Raw genomic sequence first — 22347 nt, 5'->3', positions numbered from 1 at the left:
AAATACAAAGACCCAAAGAGGACTGTATATAAAATTATAAACCTCCATTACATAGAATTTTTAAAATATGTATTACATTTAAGACTACCACTATTAATATCTGCCTGTGTTTTCTGAACTTCCTTTTGCTTTCTTCTATGAATTCTTAAAAATATTTCATTAATATTTTTCATATATTTCATATACTCTTTTCTTTTATAATCTATAACACCTCTATGACAAAAGATTTCAAAACATTTCCAACTTCAGAAAAGCAAAACAGTGGATGAGACTAATGATAGCAATCCCACAGTCATAACTTTGAACAGAGTTCAGAGACAGGATGAAAAAAGATGGCCTTATCCCATCTGAAAGAAAGAAATGCAGAAAATAATATGAGAAAAATTAAATTATCATATTATGTTAGATCAAAATTTTGATGAGAATGTAGACAGCAATAACATCAGACATTCTCACCATTTTATTCAAATCATGGCTTCTAAAATATTTTATATAATAGGAAAACACTATATCTGAAAAAAAAAAAAAAAACAACTAATTGTGATTATTTTAGATCCAGAGTTCTCTATAGTAAGTCTGATTTTGCAGAACCACATAATTCAGGAGCCATAAGTCAGATTTTTATTTCAATCTAATTGGTTTCTTATATAATCCTGTCTAATCTATTGTAGAAATTTGAAAGTATTATATTAAAAATAGATCCATAGGTTTCATGAGACTGTCAGAGGGAACCATGGCAAATAAAAAAAATTAAAAAAAAGCTTAAAATTCCTATTCTGGAGAGTATCAATTCCACAGATTATACGCCAAAATGATACATAATATTCTCTTAGTGGCCCTTGGATTAAGTTTTCCTCTAAAGGCAGCTAGGTGGTACAGTGGATGGAATACTGAGTTTGGAGTCACGGAATCCTAAATTTAAATCTAGCCTCAAATACTTATTACCTATGTGGCCTGGCCAAGTTTCTTAATCTTTATCTGACTCAGTTTTTTCAAACGTTAAAAACAGCAGTTATCTCCCAGGATTGTGTGAGGATCAAATGAAATAATCATTTGTTTTCTTCCTGACCTTTCCCATCCAGAAAGTGAATTCATCAAATCCTCTATAAGTCTGCTTCATTCAAATTGAACACACCCCTCCTCCTGCACTTCAAGAAAACATAAAACTGAATGTTTATTTCATAGTTTATTAATACAACCTCTTGTTGCACTCAGAGTGGCTAAAGAGCTTCCTTTCTTCTAGAAATATCTCTGACTTTTGTTTTCCATACATGGAGACCAGATTTAGTCCTGAGGTTACACTTGCCCTCTAAATAGAAAGGTTAGAATTTTCTTTAAATTTTCTTTGAATCTCTAGTTCTTTACAATCAAGCTGAAGCTGTGAGGAAACTCAAAGTTCAGATTTGACTCTGATTTGAGATATTCCTCCAAAAGGTAAATATAAAGATGCTTAATTGTATAATTTAAATCAGGAACATAGTAACCATCTATTTCTTCCAACCAAAGAAATGGCACACATGCGCACACACACGCACATACACACACCTCATAAATGGACACTGACAAATACTTAAACTTGAATCAATAACTTAGAACTCTTATTATATTGTAAGTTCCTTAAAAGGCACAAATTGTCTTTTTCTTCTTTTAGTATCTCAAAAATTTAGCACAGTGACTTAATAAATAAAGTGTTTAATAAATAAATGGTGAATGATTTCTATAATTTCTGGGAGGCTGATGCTTAAAACATGATACTGAAAAAAACTATTTTTTGGCAAATAAGAATTTCCTCTTCAATCCAGCTTAGATATTTCCTTCAAGGCAATTCTTCTGGCAAGCTAACCAAGAAAATGGGCTACTTTTGATGGTAGTGGTTTTCTCTTATAAAAAAAAAAACCACTGTAATAACTGTAAGGGGAACCATCTTAAAGGCAGCATTGACTAAGGGACCTAGAATTCCCATGCTCTTAAATTCACAAGGATTCTTAGAAGGGTAAAAAAAAAAAAAAAAAAAAAAAAGTCCATCTCAAGATAACATTTTTCCTGTGCCTGGAGAGACACCAATACACTAAGATCAAACTCAGACCAAGCCCTTACTTTAGTTTCCATTAACCCTTTCTGTAAAGGAGAGTTAGTTACAGAGAGAAGCTGATTATATGCCATATATACTAGGTAGAAATAACATCACAGAGTAGGGTCACTCTTTTGAAGATCTTCTATTATATGGGAGATTCTTCCTTATTCAGAGGTCTGATGCTGCCCCATTCCTCCTGATGCTATCACAGGGACCAAAGGGCAGATGTGTCAATCCAATGCACAGAGTTTAAGCATTTAGCCAGCACAAAAATGTCCAAGATAAATGTGTCCTAAAAAGTCTCGGTGGGATTTTTGGAACAATCTTCATATCAACACCAGTAGGGACTAGTTCCAACAACAATACATATGGGGTATACCATAGCCATAGTTGATTCATCAATTTTCCCTACTTATACTCATTATAAAATCTTAATAATTCCAAGCATGAAAAAATTTCTCTATTCAGTTCAATGACATCTAAAAGTTCAGTTAATATGTGATTTTTCAGTTGACAAAAAAATCAATTTTCTCCAAATTCTATTGTGATAGTGCTTGAGGAAAAAAAAAAAAAAATACCAACTCTGTCAAGCCTGGGCCTAGTGTCATTCTCTTCTTATTTAATCATGTGAAGATGCAGTGAAGCAGGATAACTTCCTTCATGTCTTTACTATAACCACAAATTATATTCCACATGATTCAAGCCCTATGCTGCTGGGTGCAATATTTAACCTTTTGATGTTGAGAAAAACCTGCTTACAAAATCATTTTACAGGAAGAGAAGCACACATGAATCAATTTAAGTACAATTCCTTTCTAACATCTCCCAATGGGGTTTAAACTCCCTCTAAATGCAAAACAGATGAGCCTTTTAAAGGAGTCATTTGTATTGTAGAATCTTTCAAAGCAAGCAGAAACATGAAGACTCAGCTTTAGTGATACAACTTCATCCATGCATTAAAGGATATGTTTTGTAGAAAATAAGGAGAAATGTGTCTGAGCTCATTATTGTTTTTCTCAGATCAGCAAGTCTACAGAAAACAGATAGTTTCTAACCTTAGAGAAACTTATTTTAGAGTGAAATAATGAAATAAATTATATCAAGTTTCCTAAAGATTTTTGAGAAAAGGAAAAGTCTTTTCCTAGGTCATTTTGAATCTTTTACTGCCCAGAACTAGCAGAATGAACTTAATAATTTACTGAGATGGCATTTTTAATGCGTCTCTTCCCTGGTCAACTTAAGAATATCTTAAGAAGATGGAGTAATATTTTTAATCCATAAAATAGTGTTGCATATACCTAAGGATATTTTCTGAATCACATTAATAAGTGATCTAGGAAAATGATTTTTTTCTGGGTGTGGTAATCCCTTGGGAATTCTGAATTGCAGTAGGCTAACTGATTGGGTGCCTGACCACTGGACTGGTTGCCTAAGGCAAAGCAAACCATCTAAATTTATAACAAATCACTGCTGATCAATATTGACATCTAACTAACATCACTGCACTTTCAATTATCTGGATAAGATAGGAAGATTTAGTCATGGAGGAGAACATGGAAGGGAAAGGAAAAAAAAAAGATTTTTCCAATTAAAAATTAAATACTATTTAAAGAATAACCACATATTTTGTGAATAAATTAGTATTCTTCTAAGTTTGTAATAGTTTCAATTTTTGAAGAATCCAAATATTTCATTTATCAAGTACTGCAAATTTCTTTGCAAACATGTTTTCTTCCTAATCCAGAATAAACTCTTCCATCTTCATGGTAATTCCATGAAATGACAAAGTCATTGTGATTACTATTAATTTCTGAAAACCTAAATTGGTCATCAGTTGGATAAAGTATTTCAGGTTGTATTAGCAGCACTAAAATTGACCACAATCTCCACATTATCTCAACCTACATTATCCTGTGTTGGGGAAATTTTTTTTGATTAAGACTTGAATATCCAGTTTAAAAATGAAGAAAGAACAAGTGGTAAGAAAGGTAATTGTAGTGCCTCCAAGTCACATTAAGGGAACACAAGGTCATGTCTAAGTGCTTGCATATGGGGAGAAATCAAAGCAATCACTTAAAGCTCTTTGAATTCCAAACTAGTTATATGATTTTTGAAACAGGGTCTGACTCTGGAAAACACGAGACAAATGAAATGGCAGAGAGAAGATAAAAGACTGAAGATTTTAATCATCTTTGAACACAAAAGAAAACACTGATTTACAATAACTCAGTGGGGTTTTCCTTTAGCTTATCACAAAGGCATAGTCCTTTTTTCTTTAGATCTAGATTTTCCTTTTCCTATTTGTAAATAATTTTAAAATTAGTCCAGTCTTATACTTTATACAGCATGTTCTTCTGTTTGTAAGATTTCACTATTGTTGTCAATTAGAAATAGTGATTATCTATTAGTATGAATTTGCAGTGAGGTTTTATAGCCAGAATTTTAAGCCACATATTTTAGAATTTTTGAGTACATCATATGCATTTAATGTACAGAATTAAATAAACTATATCAGTTTCTGAAAATCTGGGATACTTCCCTCCTCCTCAAAATTTCCTTGAGATACTATGATTTTTTTTCCATTTGCAGTTAAGGGGATGATGAGATGAATATATATGATGAATTCTGCTATTATGTAAAGGAGAAACTAGCCTACTGGAATATTAATGAAAAGTATAATTTTAAGTCAAATGAGCCAAAAAAGTTTTTTAGCAGAACAACTAAAACATTAAAAGGTTTCATTTTAAATCCATAACTTAAACATAGCACAAAATAAAACAAAAGTCCACAGAAATGTCCAAGTCTGAGGCTAGTATCAGATTAAAATAGTAATTTTAAAACGTTCCAAGAGAAGTTATAGGTCTCTACTCTGCAGCTTCCTCTGGGTATATACCTACATTATTCCCATGAAAAATTTAATTTTAAAGCCAAGTATTGCTATTTTCAAATTTTCATCTAAAATCTTACTAAAATCATGATTAGAAATGATCTTTGGATTATATAAGGTGAATTGGGCTTAGATATGAGATCTGAAAAAGCATTTCTATTTCAATTCTTGATATGCATTCATCTATTTATTGTTTTAGTAGTTCTGATTCTGTTAAGATCTGCCCCAATTTTACATGCCACCTCCTTGCAAGCCTGAAAATCCTGCAGTATGGATTGAGAACTTCTTATCCTGGTTACTATTATCATACTGTGTCCCTCACACTCCTCAACTTCACAACCACAATGCCAATTTTTTTAGCTATTTATAAGGGTGGGGTCTCATTCAGTGCACCAAGAAGTAAACAAGCAGTAATGCTTGAGACCCCCAGAAGTGATTTGCTGTGAGCATACAGGGACCGTCTAGTGAGTGGGAACTCTGGTCATATTGAGATTGCTTCATTAACAGGAGGCGCCTCCTTCTCTGATTGGCTGTGTGTGTGAGATCTCATAGACCCTATTTAAGCACTGGGGAGGAGGAAGTCACTCTCTTTGACCTGGTATTCACTTGGGAGTCAGCAGGAAGTCAGGGGCAGGATGTGAACACCTGAATAAAAGACCTTGAGTTTGCACATGGCTGTTCTCTAGTTGGATATTTAAACCATTGTTCTCATGAAACAATGGCCAGAGATCTCTGAAGATTTCAGATAGAGATAAGCTTAATAAAATTGGTTTAAGCACTGCAAAAGATAGTCTCCAGAGATTTTTCTGAGGGCCTGGGAATTAGGAGAGACTGGCAATAGTAAATGCAAAGTGCTACAAGGGTATTCACAAATGAAGTGAATGCCCAGAATTAAGCATTTACAGCTATTGATGTGCAAATTCACTAATTTAAGCTAATTAGTAAGAAATCAGGTCCAGACCAGTGAAACTCAAATTATTAAATATTTAAATCAATGAAATCAATATTAATATGTCATATTACTATATTGATTGCATAATTATAGCAACAGAGCATACTGGAAACGTAAGATGGATATCATGAAGGATATTATAATTATATATATATATATAATAATTAAAACTAAATATTTTCATAGTCAAGGAATTTGTTTTAAAAGCATATAATTTATAAAGAACATATTGAAATTATAATTTGCATTATAATTTATAAATTTACAAATAGCATATTGGTGCTAGATTATTAATAATCATATTGTCATTATAAAACATTAATTACATAAATATATTAATAAAATATTGTGTGTATATAATGTGCTGATAAATTATATAATATGATGCATACTATTGATATGTTACATGATATAATATAGAATTAAAATAGCTTTAATAGTCAAGGAATTTACTTTAATAAATGGATAAAATAAATTATGAACAAAAAGTACACTGGATTTGTTGTCAAAATATCTATGCTCAAATAACATATTTGTTATTTAACACCTGTGTGATTTTGGGTAAGATATTTTATCTCTCTGGATCTCGGTTTTCTCCATCAGTATAATTAAAGTATATATCTATCCACGTCTAGCTCCGATGAATATATTTGTACAACAATGGACACTTTTATGATCTCTTGAAAACAATAATATTTCCCTTGTAAACACTATGAATTTGCCTTAAAAACTTTTTTTTTTTGCCACAAAAAATAAAAAGTTAAAATTTTAAATCGAATGTCCAAATGACCTAGAAATAGTGAGGTTCAAATTAATGAAAATATACACTAATCTAATTATCAAACACAAATATAAGCTTATGTTATTTTATATTAATAAATTTTGTCCTTTCTTCTGGTATCACTGTCACATAAAATTACTTCACTATCTCATTAATTCTTCCTCAACTCTGAAGGTTGTGTAATTCCAATTCAGTGCTCCAGTGATATAAAGCACTTTCTATATTCTACATATATCAGGATCCCTACATACATAATAATTCACTTCTCTTATTAAGAGAATTATTGTTAAACTGACCCCTTTATTTTTTTCTTTTCTTTTTTTTTTCTTTTTCTCTTTTTTTTGGCATGAACTGAGAAGTAGGATGGTTTACTGATACAGTTTATGAGTGTTAGACCAGCGAGCACAATCCATCACCTGATCTCCTACAATGTTAGCAGTAGACAATTTCCTTTTTTTAAAAAGTCAAATGCACACTCTTCCCTTAATCCACAGTTTGGTTCAACTGAATCATTTTCACATCAGATAAATCTCCCTGGCATATAAAGAAAAGGGATAATGTGTGACAGACTCTCTCGTTTCATTGCAGGATCTGCAATATGGTTTTCATTGAATGGAGTTTTCAGTTCTCTTCCTACAACATTTTTCTTCAATTATAATAAAAGACAGTAACTTAATCAAGCATAAATCCTGTTCAAGTGAACTTAAAAAAAAATAAAGAGGTTAATCTGGAGATGCTGGAATAGGGAAGAGGAATGTAAAACCTACACAAATCCTTATAAATCTTTACAATTAAAATGGAAGACAATGTGGAATTAAAATTCTTTAAAATGGAATTTTTCCCATTCAAAATCCTGTCACGAAATTTAAAAAAAATTTAAATATTTCAAAAGGAAAACCTTTTAGATCAATTAATCAATAAACATTTACAAAGATAAAAAAATTGAAACTGCTCTTGCCCTCAAGGAGGTTACAAAGTTGGAAGAAAACTGAACACACAGGGAAATCAGGAAAGGCAACATTTGACATTTGACATTTGAGGTAAATCTTGAAGAAAATAAAGAATTCCAAGATAGGATTGAAGATGGAGATGCATTCTAGGCTAGGGAGTCCATATAAAGACAGAGATGGAAGATGGAAAATACTATGTATGGGACAGTGAATAGGCTAGTAGGTTGGACCCCAGAGTAAAAAAACATGGTATGAGACTAGAAATGTAAGAGAATGAAACTAATAAGTGAGCAATTCTTGACACTCTCATACAAGTACTACACAATATGAATATGAATAATGAAGACCAAGTATTAACCTTGCAGCCTGTAGCAAGTAACCAGTAAAATTCCTAATGCAACCCAAAGCAGATTAAAATATAATTGGGAAATGTTTAACAAAATAAAAATATGTCACAACATAGATAATGTTAATCTGTAGCTTTCTAAGTCAATCAGTAGGGATCTGTTTCTATTTGAGAAGAGGTAAAGACTACTGTTTACTAAGAAATTTATGGAAACAAGAAGTTCAATTTGCCATCTTGCCTGAGCAACAAAGAGGAAGAAAGAGACACATTCTTACTTATTGCTGCTAATTTATATTTTATATGTGATGTGTAAACAAAGCACTGTAGGTGGCATCTAGGAGCAAACACAGAATATTAATCAGACTATTCAGTGCTGAGGATATAAATAATATTGAGAAACCCTTTCCTCCCATCTAATTCCCTATATTTCTCAATCATTTACATGTATTGTATTTGTTGTTACCATACATGCTTTAATTTGGGGTTTGAAATAAGCTTTAAATGGTTCATGACACAAGAAATTCAAGTGCTATAATATAAAAATGTGAAAAGCAACAGTCCTGAGAAAGAATTAAGTTTAGTAAATTATCTACTTTGATTCAGCAACATTACTATTACCGTGACTGGTAAATTTTTGAATAATGTCTGTCTTGGATTGCTCATCTCCATGGCAGTATGCAAGTTCTACATTTAACTGAATTATTGTAATAAAATTACAATAACTTAGAAAACAATTTATATAATGAGGAAAATAATCTGAAGGGTTTATGTCCTAGACAATATAAAAGGAAAAATAAATAAAGAAGTACTAGAGAGGTGATAACTTTAAGCAATGCAGATAGCTAAACTTACTCAGATTCCATATATAAACATAAATCCCTACAGTATTTACAGACACATATTAATCTTGCTACATTTTGTATGGGAATCTAGCATTAAATGCCCCACACTAGCCAAGATCATGCAAGATCATGCAAATGGATGAGTACCATATTTTATCTATCACAAATTATTAGGAGAAATGTAGGAAATCTGTAACTAAGTAGACATAGCGGAATTTTTACTACAGAGACAATATAAGAAGATTCGTATATATGGCTACTATATAAGTTTTGGAATTGATCAACATTTGTCTTTTCATTCTACTGTATTAATTAAAAGTCACACAGGCTCACATTTATTAATGGAAATTAGCCTAACCAACCTACCTGTTGAGGCCAACACGCTGGGCCATCAGATTTGTCCTTGAACATTTGTCCTCATGTTTTTGTTCAGGGTATATTGGGAGTACTCCAGTGGTTCCCTTTTGCTGTATCTTCATGCATCATAATGGTCAAAGGTTTTTCTGGGCCACAAAGAATATAAAGGCACACTCATTGATCCAATAGGAATTTATTAAGCACCTGCTAAATTCAATATCACTGTGCTAATGCCTCTTTTCAACAATGAGGTGATTCAGGCCAATTCCAATAGATATGTAATGGAGAAAATCATCTGCATCCAGAAAGGGTAGATTGCAAGGACTCAATGTGAATCACAACATAGTATTTTTACCTTTTTGTTGTTGTTTGCTTGCTTTTTTTTTTTCTCTCATTTTTTTCTTTTTGATCTGATTTTTCTTGTGCAGCATTGTGCACTCCTGTGTCTACTCCTAGATGCCACCTACAATGCTTTTTTTACACATCACAAACATATATAGATTAGCAGCAATAAGTAAGAATGTGTCTTTCTTCCTCTTTGTTGCTCAGGCAAGGTGGCAAATTGAACTTCTTGTTCCCATAAATTTCTTAGTAAATAATGTTTTTTACCTCTTCACTCAAATAGAAACAAATCCCTACTGATTGACTTAGAAAGCCACAGATTAACATTATATCTATGGTTTGACATTATTTTGTTAAACTTTTCCCAATTATATTTTAATTTAGTTTGAGTTGCATTAGGAATTTTACTGGTTACTTGCTACAGGCTGCAAGGTTAATACTTGGTCTTCATTATTCATATTCATATTGTGTAGTACTTGAATAAGAGTGTCAAGAATTGCTCACTTACTAGTTGCATTCTCTTACATTTCTAGTCTCATACCATGTGCTATATACACTGGGTCCAACCTATTAGCCTATTCACTGTCCCGTACATAGTATTTTCCATCTTCCATCTCTGTCTTTATATGGGCTCCCTAGCCTGGAATGTACCTCCATCTTCAATCCCATCTTGAAATTCTTTATTTCCTTCAAGATTTAGCTCAAATGTCAAATGTTGCCTTTCCTGATTTATTTGCTATCTAGGGGAGGAGGTAAGGGGAAAGGAAGGAGAAAATTTCTTAATATAGTTTTGCAAGTATAAATGTTGAAACTATCTTTGCATATGTTTTGAAAATAAAAAGCATTATGTTTTTCCCTACAAATTTACTGCCCTAGGTGCTGAGTATAGAAAGACAAATATGAAACAAATTGCCTAAATACTGTTATGGTACATAACAGATATAAAAGTTAATAGCCAAAAAATAATTTCCTGAAGGATATAGATAATAATTTGCCTAGAGGGAGGGTTAAAGAATCAAGGAAGAGGAGAGGATTTGGGGAAGATGGAGGAGTAGGTCAACAAATTTCAAGCTCTCAAGATTTCTCCCAAAAAGAGAATAAATTTCACCTGAGAGCAAACACAGGGTAGTTAAAAAAAAAAAAAAAAAAAAAAAAAACAAAGAAAAAGTTTCACAGTCATTTACTTAAGAGACATAATTGAGTGTTTCATTGATCAGAGATCTTTCAAAAGTCTTTCAAAACTGTTTCTCTTTAGTATGTTGTACTTATACAATTTGCTTATATAATTTGTTTTCCACCCATTCTTCACCTATTATTTCCATTCAGCATTCCCTGCAATATTTTTTCCTCATTTCTTATTGTGCAGCAATACTCTAAAACAATGATACTCTTTAATTTTTATTTTTCCTCTCGTTTTATTCCATTATGCTCATCAGGATCACAATGTTTTGTTTTCAACTATACTGTCCCAGATACTATGGTCAATGAACTCTTATTATATAATTTCAGTTAACCCTGTCCTGCCTATGCAGAAATGCTCATCGTTCAGATTTTTACTCTATCAGTGAATTCTTCCTAGAAAAGTTCAGATCCCCCAAGTTGAAAGTTTTCTGTCCTTTGGGATGGTTTGGAAAACTTCTTCCTCTAAAGAACAAGGGGGACTTAAGGAATGAAAGGTTGGGAAGACCTTTGTTTTCTAAGGATATGATGAAGGTAAAATTGTTTTCTCATATTAATGTAGAGGCATATTCACTTAGAAAAAGGTGTATCTTCAGTTGATCTTGATTAAGGTGAGCAGCATTTTCCTAAACCTCTAAATGATGAAGAATTTGTTGTCAACCATTTGATAATTTTCTTAGATAAGGTGAGGTTTTGGTTGATTGCCCAGAGAGTAAGTGGCATTAAGGGAGTAAGTCTTGGTATGATTATATACAAGAAACTGTGAACTCAAGTTACTTTACTATAGATGCATGGTTGCTGTTTTACATCAGGAAAAATATAAGTTAGTAACTAACCCTAATAAAAATCCCCACTGTCTAAGATTTGCTTAACGTTTCTGTTTTTGTATTTTGATTAAACTCTTCCCATTTTGAATTGAAATTGAATCTTGAATTTTCTTACTGTTGAACTCTGACCTTCTGTCTCGTATGAATCACCATTTCACTTCTGCAAATATTGTTTCAGTCAACCTAATCAACATATCACCAATATAAAGATATATATCAATGCCTTCAGGCCCTCTCTTAAGGCCCGTCAATCAAATTCTGGCTATATAAAGGGGAATTTAAGTAATTCTGAGGAAGGATGCTAATAGTATACTGAACTCCTTCCTAGATAAAAACAAACTGCTCTGGACTACTCTAAGTCATTTTTTAGAGAAAAAATAACTGTCAAGATTGATAATTCAGGAGCTTGAGGTACTTGGTCCATTATGTAGTCATAGTCAGGAACAGCAGAGTGATTGATGTAACTATTTATAATATAATTTAATATTTATATAATTTATCTTAATTCACTGTAAGCCACCAAGTACCATTTGCCTCCATCCACAGTCATACAGAATTATTATAAAAGAAAAGTTTGCAATCACTTAACTTCTTCATCTCTATAATTAGGGAATAGTTAATGTTTTACCTCCTGATATAGATAATAGGTTTTAAAAAATATTTTTATTAGTCTCTTGTCTTTTTAAGTCACTAAAAAAATTTCCAATATATAAATGCATATTTTTAAAGAAAAACATGAAAAATCAAATAAAAGGAGCAAAATGCATCAATGCATTTGAAAAATCTGAAAATATATGCAATGAACCACTTTCACTGACTTTCTACCACTGAAAATGAATGATTCTGATATTTGGAGTTATACTTGTTCTTTGTGATTTTGCAAGATTCTTTTTTTTTTCTTTTTTTGAGGTTTTTTTCTTTTGGTTTACATTGTTGTGCTCACTGTGCATATTATTTTAATCGTTATATTATCAGTTCTTACAACATAATTTTCCATTACATTCATGAATCAAAATTGTTTAGTCATTCCCCAATTGATGGGCATTATGTGCCCACTCTACTCCCCACCCCGACCTGCATATAAACATAATTTTTTCAGTATAATGCTTATAAATGTTTTAGTTTAAAAGGGAATCTTATCAACAGTCTTCTAGAGGGATAATCCTAGAAATACAATCTCTATGTCATAGAATATTGACATTTAAATCACTTTATTTGTATAATTCCAAATTGCATTCCAAAGTGGTTATTTGTATTCATTCACAACTCTACAAACAATATACCACTGTACCTATTTTCATTCTGTATTTACTTCATCTAGTTATCTAATTCTTTCTTTTTTCCCCTCTATTAAGATAAATGAAATTCTCCCTTCTCTCCTCCAATTTGATTCATTAATTTAAAAAAAATTTTCTGTATCTTTTTCTAAAAAGCATTTATTTTCCTAATTCTATTATTAATATTCCTTTTTGTCTATTTTAGACTTTTATTCTTTAATTAATAGCCCTGTATTCTCTGTATTTCTCATTGAATCAATGCATTTAAGATACCTATTTTTTGTTTTCTCATTTAAACTATTTATTTTATGTTATTGCCTGATAAACTTTGCCCCCAGTTTTTGTTTTCCCTTATGTCTCACTCTGGAAAATACCAATTTCTGCAAGTAATAGAGAAGACAGAAGTATTGCTCCAAAGTAGGAATGTTCCTATCCTTGATTGTGCAGTTCTCTACTAACCTGAGCAATCCTATAATGAATTACACTTCTCCCATTTGCCATGAAGTCTTTTTGGGTCAATAATGTCCCATTCATTTTGTTATCAATTACTTATAAGAGATCTGATACTCCTTCTTTCAAGGTCACATGAATAGTCTGTCTAAATTTCAAATCTCTGCTATTATACTCATTTTAAAGTATTCATACCTTTTTATAGAGAATTTCTTTCCTGATGGGAGCACTTTTTGCTAAGACTACTTTCCACCACTGAAACAAGAGTTCTTCTATTCTTTCTCTTTGCTTTAATCCCTTCCTTTATCTTTTCACCCATTCCTTTTCTGGAGATCCCAGTCTTCCTAAACTGATATGGGAGTTATTTTCCCTGGATTTCCATTCCCACTTCAAACCACCCACTTCCTCAAAATACCCTGATTCACCTGTTATTAAGGCAGTTATTATATGTGTGTATACATTTTATATATGTGTGTGTGTATGTGTGTGTTTTTAGATAGACAGAGAGATAGGTAGTTATTAATTTAGGTGAATGATGGTTATATCAAGTCTGTTCCTCTACTATCACTTCTATTGACTTCTACTTTCAACTTTGTCTCATGTACTTTTAAAAAGATATCATGTAACGGTCTCTCTATTGTTATTTTGTTGTAGTTGTTAACACAACAGTGTTTTTCTCTTTTAATTTTTTATTATTTTTCCTTATTTATAATTGTAATCTATTTAATTACTTGTGTTCTCCTAGATGGCTATATTTGCTTATTTTTTCAATATTTGTGTTGTCTAGAATATTTGTAAAAAAAAAAATAATCTAGTCAGGTATGATTTCCTTTGTCAAAGTGTTTCAAATATACTTTATTTAATATTCCCACCTCCTTTAAAAAAAAAATGATGTTAAGGCTCAAGATTTGTAGGATAAATTACCCTGGCTTGCATATGAATTTTCTTTATTTTCTAAAACATCATTTCATTCTCTCCTGCATTTTCTAATGGGACAAAAGTAAATTAAATTTACTTTCTTTTATATTTTAAAGTCATTTAGTCATTAATACAATTTGTTGTTGTCATAAGAATAGCCTTGGAGTTTGTAGCATAATTTTTTTTCCCTTCAGACCATCTAAATGCTCTAATGGGCACTTTGTTTCCATACTCAGATATCCTAGATCATTTTCTTGTATTTCTTGCATTATGGTATCATGTTTTTCTGAAAGATCTATAACCCTTAAGTATTCTCTATGCATTCTGTCTGCCAGATAAATGTTTCCTTTTAATTTTATTGGGTTTTTTTTCCTTCTATATTGTCCTTTACTTCTTTGTTTTCTTATTTAATTTTTAATTTATGGAACAAAAGAAATTATTTCAATAACAGTATAATAAAAAAGATAATTATACATTTATGTACAACGTGCTATTCTTATTAGATATAATTTCGTTTTAAAAAAAAATTTTTTTCCCTCCTGCCCACCCAAAGATGCTAACACTAGACACATGTGTGTGTGTGTGTGTGTGTGTGTGTGTGTGTGTGTGTGAAATCATTCAATACATACTTCTTTTTATCATTTTCTCTGAAATACAGGTAGCATCTTCCTTCAAAGGTCCTTTGCACTTAATTTGGGTGTTTATAATAGTAAAAATAACTTTTTGCTCACATTTATTCTTAAAACAATATTGCTATTACTGTATTCAACAATATCTTAGTACTGCTCATTTAACACTTCTATATTTTGTGCAAGTCTATCCATTTTTTAGAATCTATCAGTCACAATCATATAACACAATTTGTTCAGCCAATTTTTTTTCTGAGTTCAATCATTTTTTTTTCTTTCAAACAATTGTTCTTTTATTCTCTTAATGAGGTCTACCACTGTTAATATCTTTAGTACTTTGTTTTTTTTTTCCTCCTTATAATCCACTATTGCTCCTTTTCTGGCTCTTTCACAATTTATATAATTTTCCCTAGTGGCTAGACCTTAAAGCTGGGGAATTTGCTTTTTATCTTTCTGCATCAACTTTGTCATCCATGTATAGATCCTTGGAAAGCATACAGTGGACTGCTTATCACAGTATTTGAAATTTCTCCATTTATTTTAACCAAGAGTTCCACGTATAAATAATGTGGTGCTGACTAGTAGAGAATTTCTGTTTTCTTTGGTGTTAATTCTGAGGCAAAAATCATCACAAGTGTCAGAGAACTGATCCATATTCAATTGTATCTCAGCTTCAGATGATGCATTGAGTACACAATCATCTGCAAACAAAATTCTCCCTCCACTTTAACCTTTCCAATTTAAATAACTTAAATCAGTGCAGTAGCTGATTTTGATGCTGTTTTCATCCCTACTGAATGCATAGAACAATGGACTGAAAAGCATGCAAAATACCATCAGAGCAAGCATACAGTGCTGTTTTACTCTAATTGTGATTGGGAATATAGGAAAGCATCATCCATAATTCAGAACCCATGTAAGCATATCATTATTAAATTGGCATACAATTCTGATGAATTTCTCTGGACAACCAAATTTCACCATAATCTTCCACAAGATCCAATAACTAACAGTATCAAAAGCCTTAGTCAATTTTTAAACAGCTTATTACAAACCTCTGTTATGCTTCTTAACATTTCTCTTGAAACATCGTATGGACTACTCTCAGCCTTTCTGAAATAACACTGGGTCTCAGGGTGATAACCATTTTCCAAGTGAAGAATCAATCAATTAAGGAGAACTCTGGCAAGAAACTTGCCATCACAGAATCAGCCACACCCAGAAAAGGAACACTGGGAAATTAGGGTAAACTGTTTGCACTTTTGTTTTTCTTCCCAAGTTATTTTTGCCTTCTAAATCCAATTCTCCCTGTGCAACAAGAGAACTGTTTGGTTCTGCACACATATATTGTATCTAGGATATACTATAACATAATTAACATGTATAAGACTGCTTGCCATCTAGGGGAGGGGGTGGAGGGAGGGAAGGGAAAAATTGGAACAGAAGTGAATGCAAGTGATAATGTAAAAAATTACCCAAGCATATATTCTGTCAATAAAAAGTTATAATAAAAAATAAATAAAATTTTTTTAAAAAGAAACTTGCCATCAGTAACTAAAAGAGAGACCCTCTTGCCTCCTAGCTCCCAAGATTGTCACAAGATAACACTCTATTTCCTTTTCCATTATAGGGATGGATAATAGAAGCATTCTTAACTTCTAGGAAATGATCACCTCTTTCATGTAACCCAGATTTCAGTCAGCTTTTGTATGTGCAGTGGATCTCCTACCTTGTAAAATCTCTGTTGGAATGGAATCAGCATTAGGTGCTTTGCCATACATTAGGAGTCTAAAGATATTCAAAATCTCTTGTTCAGTCAAAAATTCAGGTAGAGATTGACTTCAATCTGAGGTATATGTTCAATTACTTCAGCATTGATTGATGATGGTCTCTTGAGAACACTGGAAGTGTTCAGCCTATTTCTCTCTCCAGGACCATCCATGTTTTTATCACAGATCAGTGTGGCTCCATCAATACTGAATAGTTTAGATACACCAAAGTCTTTGGCTCTTAAAGAACCTTCAGGGAATCATAGAAGCTGATTAGATTATTACCTTTTTACTGAGCCAAAAATCCTATACTCTCTAAGCATTCTAGCACTTTACTATTTTTGATAGAGTTAAATGCTTTCTTCTTAGAGGCAGATGAACTATCCTGATGTTAAATTCTGTGTGATTCTAATTTTCATTTAGTAGCCTATGAATTTCAGTATCATTTCACAAAAACAATATTGATATTTAAATGTAGTGCTATACACAAATCTCTAAAAAAAACTGCTCGCTCCTTTTCTGCTCCATTGCTGCCAAATGTGCTTTCCCTTCATGTCAGCAATGTACTGTTCCTCTAATCTGTTGATGCTGAGTCATCTGGTAGTCATCTTGCCTTAGGGTTACCACTCTACTGAATGTAAATGCATACACTGGAGAGGATGACTCTATAATCAGTCCAGCACTCAGAACCAACACATCATATTCATCCCATTCACATCCTGTCCCTTCTCTTTATAGTGACATAGTTTAATAAATGCCAGTATTTGTCAGGGTACATCCATAAAGTTTTATTGCATTTAGGTAAATAGAAGACAGTATTAGAATGTCATAAGACACATTAAACCTCAATAGTTGTTGTGTCCTGCTTTCTAGAGCTTCCCAAGTTGGGGTGACAAAACTTATCACTGTTTTCTAAAGTCCCCACACAGAGGTGATTAAATACACCTTCCTAGTGGAGAAGTGATGAGGCAGGACTCACAAGGATGGTGAAAAAATCTTGAGTCTTACCTCATCACTTCTCTACTAGGAAGGTATATTTTAATCCTGCTGGTGTGGGGGCTCTAGAAAGCATCAGTAAGTTTTGTCACCCCAACTTGGGGGCTCTAGAAAGCAGGACACAATATTTGGTACCCAAACGTGGGGCTCTATCTGAGGTCCTAAGCAAATCAGCTTGACTGATGCAATTGGCTGAGTTCAGTGGAGAAGTCCCCTTGACTGGGAAGGGTAAATATAAAAATAGGCAAGGGGGAAGAATCAGTAAAAACTAGTCAGGTCACTTTCATTTTTCAACCCAAATGAGGCAACTACTAAGAAAAGAGTCTCCCTACCTAGGGAAGTAAGAAACATGCTTAACTGGGTTACCAGAGAAGCTAGGTTTGTTGGTAATTCAGAAGCAGATCCCGGAGTTCTCAGATGCTCTGGAGTGTAAGGAGCGTTTGAAGCCAAAGATGTGGAAGTCAGTGGGTGAACAACTAACTGAATATAATGGAGTAAAATTGGTTTTAAGGAATCCTACAAGTTTTAAAACTAGGAAAGATTTTAACTTGGATGGTCAAACCAGTAAGTATGAGAAGAAAAACAAGCAAGTTGGTGCCTGAAGCCATGGAGGGTACAGCAAAGCTAAGGAAGCTCTTTTTTTTTTTTTTAAGCATTTTACCGATTTATTTTGCTTGTTACTGCTCTAGGAGATCTATGGGACACAAGCATTTGGGAGAAAAAGAGTTAAGTATCTTAAAGTACTATTGCCCCTTGGTCAGAAAGGGAATTAAGTACTTTAAGTACCTTGCTGAGGAGCTTATTTTGAATTCCGCCCACAGCAGAGCATGCCCTTCCTCCCTCAACTCAGTTTTCATGGGCAGGAGGAGGAGGAATGAGAGGGGCAGTGATACAATCTGCACCAGCAGCTGAATTTGGTGCTGCCCCTTTGGGGTGGAAGTTTGGGGATGGTGCAGGGGATTTTGCTCCATTTTTAGTGTATTAAAAAAAATATATTCCCCATCAATCTATGGGGAAGAGTCATCTTACAACAGTTAGGAAACAATTAAGTACTTCAGCTTTTTAGTCAGGGCTGCTATAGAAGGCCTGCCAGCATTCTCTCCTGCTCCCATTCAATGGAAAATTAGTATACCAGTGTGGATGGAACAGTGTTCCTTAATCAGTGAAAAAGTTTAGCCCTACTATACACTCCTGAAATGCAATTCAGTTATATTTATCCAGATTTTGACTCCCAACAACAGAATCCAGGATCAAGACACTCCTCCAAAAATAAAAGAGATAACCCTAAAGAACTTCTAAATTTAACTTTATTAATTTTTTTTTTTTTTTTAATGAAAATGCACTGCCTCCAGCAGACAGGTTTCATAACTTACTGGAAGGGCAGTGTTCAATGCAAGCAGCTCTACTATCTTTAGATAATCACCAAGTAATGTGGAGAGATCCAGAAAGTGGTGAATGGAAGGGGCCAGATAGGTTAATTGCTTGGGGGAGAGGGTTTGCTAGTATCTCTACAGATGGAGAAGGAATCAGATGGGTGCCAACAAGCTGTATTCGCCTTGTCCATCAAAGAGAGACTGAAAAAGAGAAGACCCTCGAGGCAAAGGGGAAACCTAGGAGGCATTGGGTGGTTCCATCACTGACTATGCCCACCACTGAAAGACCCTGGCAGTTAACCCTTTGTGTACTCATGAACATCAAAAATAATTCTCAATAAGACTGATGCAGGACTTCAAAACCTTCAGGAATCATTGGATTCCCTGACACATGAAATGATGGACAATAGATTGCTTTTGGACTATTTTTTGGCTGCTGAAGGAGATATATATGTGATTGTGAATTGATAGTTATTTTTTATACCTTCCTTCTGGGACTCATGGAAATCTTTACAGTATTTTGTTCATGTTGTTTGTTATGTTACTACTTGCTTGTATGATATTACAACTTGCCTGTGTGATTCCTCACATAGTAATGGATTTAACCACTGGTATATACCTGCTTCAATTAAAACAAAAGAAAGGGGGAGATGCAGAGAGTCACAGACAGTAGGGAAACTCTAGGTAAGGTATAAGACCCTTCAGCCCAGAGGGAACCTGCTAACAATGTCTGGTTCAGTTCCCCTAAGAGCCTCTTGGCCTTACTGAGAAGCCAGCGGGTGGTGACAACCTGTGTTGAGACTGAAGCAGAGTGATAGTAAATGGAAGAGTGATACCAGGTGGCAAACTACGTAAAATAGCAAGTTGTTTATGTGATCCCACATGCTCAGTGTTGTTTTTGTTACATTGTAAAAAGGGGAAATCTCTTGAAATAAATGGACTCCATTTTTCCATCATCCTCAGGAGTCCCGCCTCATCATTTCTCCATTAGGAAGGTGTATTTTAATCACTCTGGTGTGGGGGTTCTAGAAAGCACATTATGTTTTGTCACCCCAACTTGGGGGATCTAGAAAGCAGGACATAACAATTAGTAATTATTGCTGTTACTGTTTCTGATTCCATTCCTTCCAAAGACTCCCTGCCATTGGGGGTCTGATAGTTTTGCCTACTCTGGCACTAAAGATATCCAGAATTATAAGTTTTTCCTCTTTCATCAAATAGATAATGAAGGCCTTCATAACATTTTTCTTTCACCAAATCAGGTTTAGTCATGTTGGAAGCAAATGCACTGATGATAGTGGCATAGCACATTCCTACAAGTGGCAATCTCATTGTCATTAACCTGGCATTCACTCTTTTCGGTTGCATACAAACTTATTGACTAGATTAGATTTGATTGCAAAAGCTCTATTAGCTTCACAGTGGTGCCCATTATGGCAGCCATTCCAGAAAAACATGCATATAACCCAGTTTTGGTAATCAGGTCTTCATTTGACAGCTTCATTTCACTCAGAGCTATTATTTGGGTATCTGCTGATTTCTTTCACAACTAGAAGTGTTTGTCTCTAAGTTCATAAGCACATATCAATTCCATATGCTAATGGTGAATGGAATCATTTTCACAAAAGTTTTTCTACATTTTGTATGGGTACATGTTTCAGTCACAGGGTGAGATCCCTGCTTGCTGTGGGAAAGAAGGCCAAGATTAGATAAAGCTGACTATTTTTAGGACACCTTTTCACCCCCTTCCTCATGCCAGGAAGCAAGCGGTGTGATCCTTAAGAAGCCTACTCAGACATCTAGAGGAACAAAGGTCTGTCAAATTCTATTGCTGTTTCAGAGTAGTGAGAAGATGAATTTTTACCCTGGGCCTCCTATGTGAGGATTGTGACTACAGCTTTCAGTGTGTCTATACCTACTATTTCATTACTAGCCCATCACTATACGACTTTGAGTAATATGATATAGTAAAATAATAACAATAAAATAGTAAGTAGTTGAATAGTAAAATGATAATATTGTAAAATTATTGTATGTTAAACTTGTTAAATAATAAAATTATGTAGGTGTTAGCTTGTGTTTTTGTTTCCCCTTATCTCCCACTACCTCTGGGGCCATCACCAGTAATCTTAAGTTGTCTTGCCAAGGGACTCAGATGACTCTAGAGGAAAGAGTGAAACTGATGACTTTTCATAGCCCTGACTCATTTAAATCCAATTCATTTGCAAATCAAGATATCACACCCCTGATGTCATTGATCTCTTTAAAAATGGAGGACCAACAACAACAACAATGGATTAATATACAGGTTCCTAAATTGGAATGTTTATATTTACCTGCTGACATATGCTTCAAACTGCCCTTCTCTGGGAAATATATACTGCCTACATGGGACCAGTTAGACAAATGTCCTTACTTCAGTATCTAAACTCTCTATGATACAACCTCACCACAACTCCAGGAGGAAGCAACACCTTTTTCTGTCTCCTTAGCCAGTGACCTATTTTAAAACTATTTTTGGATTTGGAGGTTCATGCCACTGGAGGAAAACACAGATCTTAGGAGATCAAAAAGGTGACTCATTTCACTTCCTCCCTAGTTGACCACACTTGGAAACCAGCTGGTACCAGAGAAGTCATTTCTAAGGAACAATCATATACCCCATTATCTTCTGGGTTGTTCTCCAGTGGATGGTATCAGTTGCATCAATTAGTCAACCATCATTTAATAAGTCATATTTAAACTTTTCCTGGAAACTCTCAAGTTCCTATATGATGAAAGCAAAGCCATCCTCCAAACTCTCTGCTATAAAGGAGAAGACTAAAGTGTTCTAACTATTAGTGACAACCTGCATGAAACTTTTCCTGATTTTACTCTTCCCTTCCCTTGAATTACTAGTATCCTCCCCAAATTACCTTGTATTTACTACTTTTATATGTCAATATGTATTTATATTTGTACAATTTTTATTTCTACATGCATGTGTTATTCTCATAAGAGTGAGAGCAGGGATTGTTTCATTCTTTGTGCAAGCATTCCTAGTAATCAGCAGTATATTTGGCACCATGCTTAAAAAATACTTCTTGATTCATTGATTGATAGTTTCAGTCTCTAAAACTCTCATTCTTATTCCTGCTCCCATTCATTTTTTCCCTATAAACCTAATTTCAGCTCCCACATGAAATTTATTGGTCCCTTTTCACTGAGCTGTTAGACTTTTGCCTTCAAGATAGAGAACCTAAAACTAAAAGTAGCCTTCAATATTTACATCCAATTATTGAATGGGCAGACAATCTATTTTGATTTTTCTTTCAAACTTTCATTCAATTTTTTTATTTCTATTAATGAGACCAGATACTAGATTTGTAATATTTATATTTACATATATTATATATTTG

The 22347-nt window shown here is 33.5% G+C and overlaps 1 protein-coding gene across 7 annotated transcripts in view; it reads right to left on the bottom strand.

The window, feature by feature from the left end:
* ROR2 (receptor tyrosine kinase like orphan receptor 2) overlaps positions 1-22347 on the bottom strand; it is a 241264-nt gene that overhangs the window by 146859 nt on the left and 72058 nt on the right. Inside the window, exon 3 of one of the 7 annotated variants that reach the window (XM_074280667.1) lies at positions 9199-9335. The exons of 5 other annotated variants lie outside the window; for them this stretch is intronic. The gene's annotated coding sequence lies outside the window, so the exon portion shown is untranslated. Of the gene's footprint in view, positions 1-9198; positions 10684-22347 lie in introns of those variants that run through there. One more of the 7 variants, XM_074280664.1, reaches the window with a different exon arrangement.

This window comes from Sminthopsis crassicaudata, chromosome 1 (assembly GCF_048593235.1).
Source record: "Sminthopsis crassicaudata isolate SCR6 chromosome 1, ASM4859323v1, whole genome shotgun sequence".
Lineage (NCBI taxonomy): Eukaryota > Metazoa > Chordata > Mammalia > Dasyuromorphia > Dasyuridae > Sminthopsis > Sminthopsis crassicaudata.
This window is presented reverse-complemented; position numbering and strand designations above follow the sequence as displayed.